This window comes from Patagioenas fasciata, chromosome 4, assembly GCF_037038585.1.
Source record: "Patagioenas fasciata isolate bPatFas1 chromosome 4, bPatFas1.hap1, whole genome shotgun sequence".
In the NCBI taxonomy this organism is placed as follows: domain Eukaryota; kingdom Metazoa; phylum Chordata; class Aves; order Columbiformes; family Columbidae; genus Patagioenas; species Patagioenas fasciata.
Genome location: NC_092523.1, coordinates 74297336 through 74306857, shown reverse-complemented (window position 1 = coordinate 74306857; position 9522 = coordinate 74297336).

The window sequence follows — 9522 nt, the reverse complement described above, 5'->3', positions numbered from 1 at the left end:
CTGAGGTTGAGAATTTCCTTTTGACAAACTGGGTGTGAGGTAGTAGGAAAGTGGAGTTCTGACAAGGGCATGTATGGATGGTGGGGGGGTCTTGGAAAGCTATACCATAAGGTCTTGAGGACCCTGACATGAAGAAAGGAAGCCAGCCAGCCATTGCTGGAGTCTGGAGAATGTTTTCAGTCCTCCCAGCCAGAGCAGTAGGAAGCAAACTTGAGGTCCAACACCATGACATGGTGATTGTTTGCAGAATTACCTCTGTCAGTGCTGTAATAATTTTCTTCTAGTTTTTTTATGAGCTTCATTTTGTTGTTATCTCCTTGCCCTGTTTTAAGCTTTGCAAGAGAAGTCAGATTCTTATGCAGATTCCCATTGATACCAATAAAAATCAGCTGTACATGTCGGTGAAATCCTGACCAAACGCGAGTTTTCCCTGCAACAGCATTCATCTTGGGATTTACCCGAGAAACTCATTCTTTCTTTCTCTTATTTTATAAAAAGATGAGGTACGTTCAGTTGCTTGCAGTTAGTAGCATGGCGGCAATAAACCATTTAAAGAAGGATAGGGGCTTTGCAGATGAGCTCAGGAAACTCTTGCTGCTCCTGAGGAACTCGGCAGCAGCAACTGTGAGAGAAGCAGCTGGGAGCTCTAGCAGAGCAGGTGGGGTGAAGAAATGTGGAGTTGGACGTGGAGGGATAAACAGGAGGGAGGGAGGAAAAGCAGTTGTGTCCTGGGATTTGTAGGTGGTGACAAGAAAACTATATTTGTTGTGACAGTAGATCATGAGCTAGTGGGATATCTGTCATCCCTCAGCTCTATGCAAAGTAGTGTTGGGGCTTCAAAGTCACATTGCCTTTTCAAAGTGAAATGATCAAATAGCACGTTTCATGGAGGGTCACTGTCTACCTTAATCCCATGCACGATCTTTGCCTTTTGCTCTTGGTTTGTTAATTCACTCAGCTCTTTTGTGCACACTTATCAGACACCTAAGAGCCAGGCCAGCATTTCTCATCGTTATCAAGGATGATACTTTGAGCTCCAAAGAAGTCACATACATGGGTAACAGGCTTGAAATTTGTACAATATATTAGCTACTGTTTTCCAAAGCCTGAAAATCAGTGAAGCTTTATAACCCTGTTGTAAATAGGGAATAACAGACTTTTAACTGATGGAGACAGCACCTGCAAAGAAATACGCATTATGAAACCAGGAGCATGTTCCTCTATCACAGGGCACTGTTGGGAAATGCATTAACTGTTAACCACCAGTTAGCTGGCAGGTCAGGCAGACAAACCAAGGGTTCAGTGTAAAGGTCTGTTACCTCTCACAGCATCAGTAAGAAGCTCGTGTAAGTCAGCGAGGTCTTGTCAGTGCACTTCCCCTGCTGCCTCCTGTTTTCTAATGGTGTGGGAAAGAGCATGTTTGGGTGTCTGGAGATTCTAGAATGGTCAGCAGTTACTCTCATGAGTATTTAATCAAAGTATAAACTCCCAGTCTATACATCCATATTAAAAAAAGCACTATGAAATGTAACGTGTAGGGAAAAATAGCAGTTGGTTGTCTTTCGAGTGTCCACTGGCTTTGTGAAAATGGACTAATTCCTCAAAGAGGGGCTGAATAAGAAAGAAGGCTAATGGTTAAATGTAAAGAATGTTGCTTGAGAAAAGTATTAGCAACTCATTAAAATACCTGAAAGGCAAAGTAAGTCTGGTTTGCTTCTTAGTAAATTGTGTGCAAAAAGCCTTCAAAATTTGTGTTGACTTGAGTACAATAAAATATTTGGAGGTGGAGGGAAAGCCAAGTGTAGAGATGTGTGCTAGAAGGAATCCAAGTCTTGTCCACTGAGATTCCCAGAATTGTCAAAATCTGGAGGTAATGTAAGAGGCCACAGTCTGAAATAGTGGCAAGATAGCGGGATTTCTAGTCATACCAGATAAAACTCTACGTTAGGCAAATGGTAAAAGTAAAGTTTCAGAAAATATTTGAGCCAATCTAACAGTGTGCAGCTTCTTTTTTAGTTTAACTCTGCGTTTTTCTGAACCCTCAGCAAGTTCATTGAAATCAACCAACAAAAATCTAAACTGTGAAAAAGAGTGATTAATTTTCTGCCAGTTAAGCTGGTTCTCCATAGCATCAGATGAGTGCCCGTGCTGGCTGAGAAAGGCTGGGAAGATGCAGCCAGTGGTCAGAGGAGATGGAAATGTCCTTTGAAGCAGCAACTACTTATTCAGCAAGGCATAGTTTTACAGTTTGTCAAAGCTAAAATTAACTCAAACACTTAAGCAAAGAGGAAACTCACAGTAACGTATTTTTTTAGCTAGATGATAGGAACTTCATTCATCTTTTTTTCTGAGAGCTGTGTTCACCCCTATGAGCTATTGCATGTAAAAAGGAACACAAAGTTTAGTATTCCAGATTGGGATAGTCAGAAAAAAATTGAAATAGAAACTAAAACCTTTTGCAAGTGAAATGAGTGGGATATAGAAACATGAATTTGGTTGCACATCAGAAGTCAGGAGAAAGGGTGCAAATCTATTGTTTTGCTTTTAGATAAGCTGAAAGATTTCAAATAAATAAAAAAGCCCAGAGTCTTATTAACAAATGGCAGCAACTGTCCAGCTTCCACCGAGTCTTTTCATCCTGTAAACCAGGCCATCGACACACTGGCAGTCAGCACTTTAGTTCCAGTTTGATCTTGCAGTTGGCACACAGGTAGAACTCCCAGGGCATTTAGGTGGAGACCTTCAAGATGAGAATGACAAAATAATTCAGACATCTTCCCATTTGTCATGTAATTCCTTCTCTGGATATCTTTTGGGGGTAAGATGTGTGTGCCGGGGTGATCTACGATGGCATAGTGGGTAAAGAATTGCTTTTTCCTGTTGAACGTATGTGATGGATTCCACAAGTCACTTGATTCTTCTGTCTTTACTAGGCAAAATACCTCAGAAGTTCACTAAGTATTTTGCCTGAATAACGACTGGAGAAAGGGGCCCAGAATGTGAATTCAGTCCCTGAATCACCTGTGGATCAGTCACCTGAAGGCTTAAATAGTGAGTCCTTTCATGGGCACACATGCATCCAGCTCAATTTCAGAAGAATCTAGCACCATCCCAGCCTAACGAGGACCCAGCTTTGAACTGCTGCTATTTGAACTGAGGTAAGCCATGATCCTTTCCTGCTTCTGCTGGGAAGTTCAGCGGGCGTATCGTGAAAGGTTATCGGTGTAACCCAACCGGCAGCCATCGTGGGATAAAACCAGGCAATTTCAAATAGAGGGACAAAAGGTCAGAGCACTGCAAACCCAATACTGCCGTCAGCATCTTGGGTTACAAGGTTACAGTACAGGGGAAGGAAGGGGATGAAGCATAACCTAGTAAACAGTCAGCTCTCAAAAATAGAAAGTGACATGGATCCTAATGGGAGAAATATGAAGCTACTGTATAGTACATATTCACCTGCCATTATCACTTACATATGCTGCGAGGGAAGGCAGCTGGTTCCAGACTCCTCTCTAAAGTGGAGAGATATTTTTAAATAAAGTTAATGCATTAAATTTAAATTACTTTGGCAGCAGGAGAGGCTCTGGAACCTGAATTAACATTTTGGAAATGCTTCACTTTGGAGAATAGTATTTTGTGGTCTCTCAGGTTGAATCAATGTTGTTCCATTCAGGTAAAACTGCATATAGAAATGATAAATCTCTCTTTCTGAAACAGTCTTAATCCATTTCAACATCCTTTGGGTTAAACTACTGGATGTTTCATTTTCAGCTGCTGCGTGCCAGAAAGCAGATCTTGAGGGACTATCCTCAATCTATATTCTTTGCTTCTTAGGAAACCTCTAAGTGGAACGCAGTTCATTGCAAGTGAAAACCCTTTGGTTCTTTGATTCATGGGTATCTCCTCTACTACATCATCTACAAAATTCTATATAACACAACAGCTTGTGTAGCATTGTCTGATACACGCACAGGGGAAAGATTCTAGCTGTGAGGTTTACATTGCTATTGTAAATTCTATTGGAGATAAATAATGCAGGCATAGATAGGAAAGCAGCAGTAATAAGGTTAGCTAGAAAGCCTCGCTTTATGTTTAACAAGTAAATAGATGATGCCAAAGTGAGGCAGTTGGCCAAAAGAGTCTGTCAACTGTTAGATGGTGTTAAGCCTGAGTCCTGTTAGTCTCCAGCTCTGCTTCTGAGTCAGCACAGCGTGTTGGTTTAGCTGTAGTGCCAGGTCCTGTTCTGCCTTGCAACAAACCATAGAAAAACAGGTTCTGTTTCACAAATACCCCCAAGGCTTTCAAAACTTTTGAAATCTTCTGAAATCTCTAATTGGACGTGACTTTGTTGAAACCTCTGCTTGCAGAGTGAAAAGGTCAGTCTCTGTATTTAAGTTTTTCTCTCTTATGCACACTGGACTTGCAAAATCTAGTCAGAAACATTGAAACTGACAGTTCAAACAAACGTGTTTGCTTTGACAAAACTATTTCTGAAGCAAAATCTATTCACTAAACAGAGCCAGCGTAATTCCAACCTAGTAATTCAGAGTAAGGCGGCAAGAGGGATGGGGCTCTCACTCAGTCTGCTGCATAGAACAGGAGTTTTGTAATCGCTCCTCCTCACTGTGTCTCAGTCCCACGTGCTTCCATGGCCCTGGAATCAGTTGCATGGTTTTGGAACTGTTTTGATCAGAAATTTATTGGCAATTAGTTCCTGCACAAGAGCTGTTGATGTAACATTACCCTGTACTGTGTGAAACTATTTGATTCTTTTCAAGCAAGCCATGGACTTTTGGTCTCCTGTTAAGTACATTCCTAGTACCTGGAAATAGAGTATCCTGATGCTACCAATATGTTCCCATGTATCTGGGAAAATTCCTGGATATTTTTGTAGGAGACATGCCAAGATTTTGAATAAAGAGGGAATGAAGCTTCCCTGTCTTAAAACCAGGCTGTCTAATTTTTTTAGATAACCCGAACCAGATGACAGTGATTGTCCTTTAAGTGCTTTAAAGTTTATCTCCTTGTAACGTACATCCAGGCTGATGCAGTGCAAACAATGCTGAACTGGGCTTCCAGGGGACATGCAGATACACTGTGCAAGGGCTATAATCTAGTAAAGCATGATATTTGTATGTATGTACCATACTAGCCTCTAAAACCACAATTATATCTTCTTTTTATCTAGTTTTCCATGACCAAAGCACTGATTGTGCTTAGCCAGTGTGACACAGAGGTTGCAATTTATCAATGATTAAACTTTGGTATTTTAGTAACAGTCAATTGTTGCAGGAGCCATAAGTGTGGGCCAGGCTATAACAAGTAAACACCAAAATGACAGGTCCCCAAAAACTACATCACCCCTGTAACTTCCAGCTAAAGTGGAGTATTTGTTTGAAAGAGCTGGAAAACAAAAGGGAGTTAGGCTGGGGACACAGCTGAGAAAGGAACTGGAGTTAACACTGGTCACAGTAAATACAGCTTTGAGTAGGTAGTTAGATGATGTCAGTGGTGTTTGGAAACTGGGACTGGAAAGGTGAGCTGGATGTCAGCAGAAGGTAATTCTATACCTCAGAACCCACCATAAAAAAGGCTGCATTCAGATATTTGTTTTTAAAAAGGAAGGAGAAAGAGGGAGAGATCAGAGTCCAAAATTGCAGCAGGGAAGTTCTTGAGTAAGTCTGGCAAAACAGGGGCAATTTAGCAGCAGGGTGAGTAGTCAGTACAAAACATGTCCTGATAGAAACCCACGTATTGTAACTTACTTATGTATTTATAGCTCCACAATAATGTCAGCCTCTTCCACACTGCTTAGTAATATCCTCAGTCATCAGAGACAAAAAAAGGGAGACCCTTTAAATGCAAGTAAAGAGTATTTATTGAGCACTTTTGCCTTTTTTACTATTACTGACTAAGCTACCTAGTTGTGTTTAATAGTAACTAACTACAAACAAATGATTTAGTCGTGGTTTATGTCATATGTTCTGCCAGATGGCTTAAGGATCAGTAAGAAATTAAACATCAAACAAAAAAACCTGCAAGAGCTCTAATACATGCAGCAAACCTACTAAATGATAGTGTATGGGTATTTTCTTGCTCACAAGAAATCATGCTCTCATCACCTTTAGAGGGTGTATCTGCTGGACACTGCTGCTCTGCCCTCTTAATACATCTGAATCACACATAATGTGAGAAAAGAGCCAGCTTTTGTGATTACAGATTCCATGAAATTCATGCAAATGTATGAGCAGGATCAAAAGCTTGTTGCTCCTGAAGGGAACAGGCAAGTCGCTGAAGCCTTGCAGTCCCAAGATGGTTCAAAAAAACCTGATTCAAGGAGGGGAAAAACAAAGAGCAATGTCAGTAATTTTATGCGACTTGTTTCAGATGTTACTAGCTCTGAAATATGCATTCCTGTATTATTTTTAGGAATTCAAATGATGTGCACTGTTTCTTGGACAGTGTGTTATGTTTATTTTCCTATGCCTGGGACCTTGTGGTCATTTGAGGTCCCTTCCAATCCCTAACATTCTGTGATTCTGTGTGATTCTTTAATACGTGTGCAGTATAAAAACACAGAAGTCATATACTTACCCAGGGCTTAGAAAATGTCCTCTCTATCTTCCAGTCCAACACCATTCCTGTCACGCAGTCAATGCACGGTCACTAATTCTATAAACCTACTAGGATGTTATATCACTTCCTATGAAAGCCTTTGATGAAGTTGACTCGACTAAGGCAGTGAGCAGGTTATCCTATTGCATAATTTGCTTTGTAGTAAAATTAGACATGGAGTCAACCAACAAAGTTTGCATTGAGATCCACATTCATCTGAGATGCGAATTCACTTAAGTAATTTTAAAAAAATTGTTCCTAGGCTAACTTGTAAATTCCTATGTGAAGTCAGACTGACAAATGCAGAAGGACCTAAGGCTTGTATTTTCACTCTTAGAAGAAGTAGAAATAAAAGTAGTAGAAGATGTAAGGGGACAAAGAACCTAATCCTTTTGTGCTGAAATATGAAAAGTCCTAATCATTTGTCACCTACTCCTGTGACCTAGAATGGCTCACATTGGTATTAGCCTCTAGGACGGGGTACCTGCCCCCAGGCTAGCTATCGGGAATCGTCTCTTACCTGCACCAACTCCCTAACTGCATCCAGAAAAGTCCATAAAAAAGCCAACGTCATGCAATACACTGTGACAAAAACTTAACAGCATAGACAACAGAAATGTTTGCAGGTGCAGCTAGCGATACATGGAGCCTAAAGGTATTTGACCTTTATTTTCAGTTCAAAAAGCCAGGGTATTTCTGCACTGTTTGTGGTGGTTCTCATTGAAGAAGCTTCTTCTCCTTACCATGAGTGAAAGAGCCTGCCATGAGGGATGTGATTGAGGAACACTGGAACACTGGAGCAATAAGCAGAGGTTTCTAAAACAGGATCGTGTGCCCTGGGGCCAGGGGTGGGGAAGGATGCGCACCCTATGCTTTGCTGGGCAATGTGGCCCCATAGCTGCAATGCAGTGGTGTTTTGGGGGGAACTGTTGCTTCGGTGAGGCAGTCTCTGTTGTGTTTTTTTTTGTTTTTTGGGGGTTCTTTTGTCTCCTTGAGCACGTCTGTGAAGAGCTTTCAGTGGTGAGCAGGGGTGAATTTGCCTGGCAAGCCACAGACCCCAGAGCACATGAGGTGCTGTGATTTACCAGCGGGGTGATGCAAGGTGAGTGGGCTGCCTGCAAGGGGAGAGCGACACTTGATCATGCTGAATGGTGCTGGGAGGTGGTAACGCCATGTGGTGCAGAAGACACTGCTACAGCAGCCCCTGCTTGGACTTGGCAAGAGGAGCATGGAAGTAAGGCTCAGCCTAGTCCTATGGCCTGTTAAGGGTATTTTTCCTCTGCCAAGTTGACAGCAGGTCTGTGCAATAGCGGTTCTAAGTTTAACAGATGAAGCAACGCATATTGGAGAAGTTCTTCACCCAGAAGTTTCTTTTAGACTTCATGGTTTTTAGATGTGTTCCTTAGAAGTGTGTTTCACCAGAAAGTGTTGGTTTGACTGAATCCATGAAGCGGGACTATTTTTTTTGAAAGGTGGTTTCTGAAGTGGCTTCACTGGAAGCCACTGAACATATCCTGAAAGTAAAAGAAAAATAATATTTGAATAAATTACTAAATTTTTAGATAAGCTGCTGATTATTGGATCTCTTAACTCATAATTTTTGATCATTTGTGGCTGGCAAATAATGAACCAAGTAGATTTTACAGAATGGCTGTGCATGATTAAATCAATACTTACAAGCCAACTAATTTCAAAGTGAAGATTTCCTCAGCCAAAGAATAAGCTGTAATCCTACTTTTCCTTTTCTTCACTCATGATGAATTTGGAGAGTGGATTATTTCTAACTACACTAGAGCCTGACGTGTGTACAAGATCTAATACAGGGGCTTTGTGTAGGTTAAACAATCTGCTGAAACTCAATTTTCAGTTCAGGTTAACTGCCTTGTACCTGGGTATTTAAGCATGCTCAAAATTGGCATATAGAGGTTTGAAGGTGAAAAAGGAAGTAGAGGTTCTTAAATTTTGATATCTAATTTATAAACTTCTGGGAAAAGTAGATGTTGCTCACTGTATGTTACATTGAGCATCAGCAAACTGGGGGGAAAAAAGGGTCCTTGAAAGGTTTTGAGAACCAAAGGGTTTGGGCTGCTGTGAGCTACCCAAGTATAGAAGTGTTTCAGAGTAACTATTAAAAATAGCCATTTTTCATGTGATATAATAATACAGCTGGTATTTGCTTTTCTTTATTTTGGATTGGGCAGGGGGAAATAAATAAAAAGACCCTAAAAACTGACATGCAAACCATGTATCTCCTTCTGTGCCATTGTGAATTCTGCCCTGAGTTCTTCCCTTCAGGAATATGACTGGCCACAGTGGAGGAAACGAGATTATGTTGCGGGCATGAGGAAGACTCTGGGGACCAATTCGTGGAGCTTCGTTGCCCAAAAGCTTTGTGGATGGCTGCTTCACTGCAGGTCAGGAAAGTGGACTGGGCATTGCTTACCAGCTGGAGGGAAGTGTCAGTGGTGGGGGCTCAGGGATGTGAGGGGACAGCAAGGAGAAGAGGTAGCAGCAGTGAGGCCTTTCTGTCTCCGCTTAAAGAAAGTTACACTTGATTTATCCAGTGAACAAGCTACCATATGTATCGCTCAGTCACTGGTGCCAAGAGAGGAGGCGTTGTGACGGTTGAGTAGGGCAATGCAAATGCAATGGAAGTCTCTAGTAGGATGTGAGGTGCAAATTAGGATTCCTTTTTCCAGATGAACAGTAAAGTTAATTTCTCAGATACTTACAATTGCTTATTTAACTAGAAATTAATGCTATGAGTGAAGTGGAGCCAGCATGATGCTTGTTTACAAACCAGCCTGCTAACTCTTTTGACCAGCTTGTTTAATTTACATTGATACTTCCTTTTAATGGTATATTAGTGCAAGATAGCATAACCTGAGAGCATGTGAGCTGGTAGAA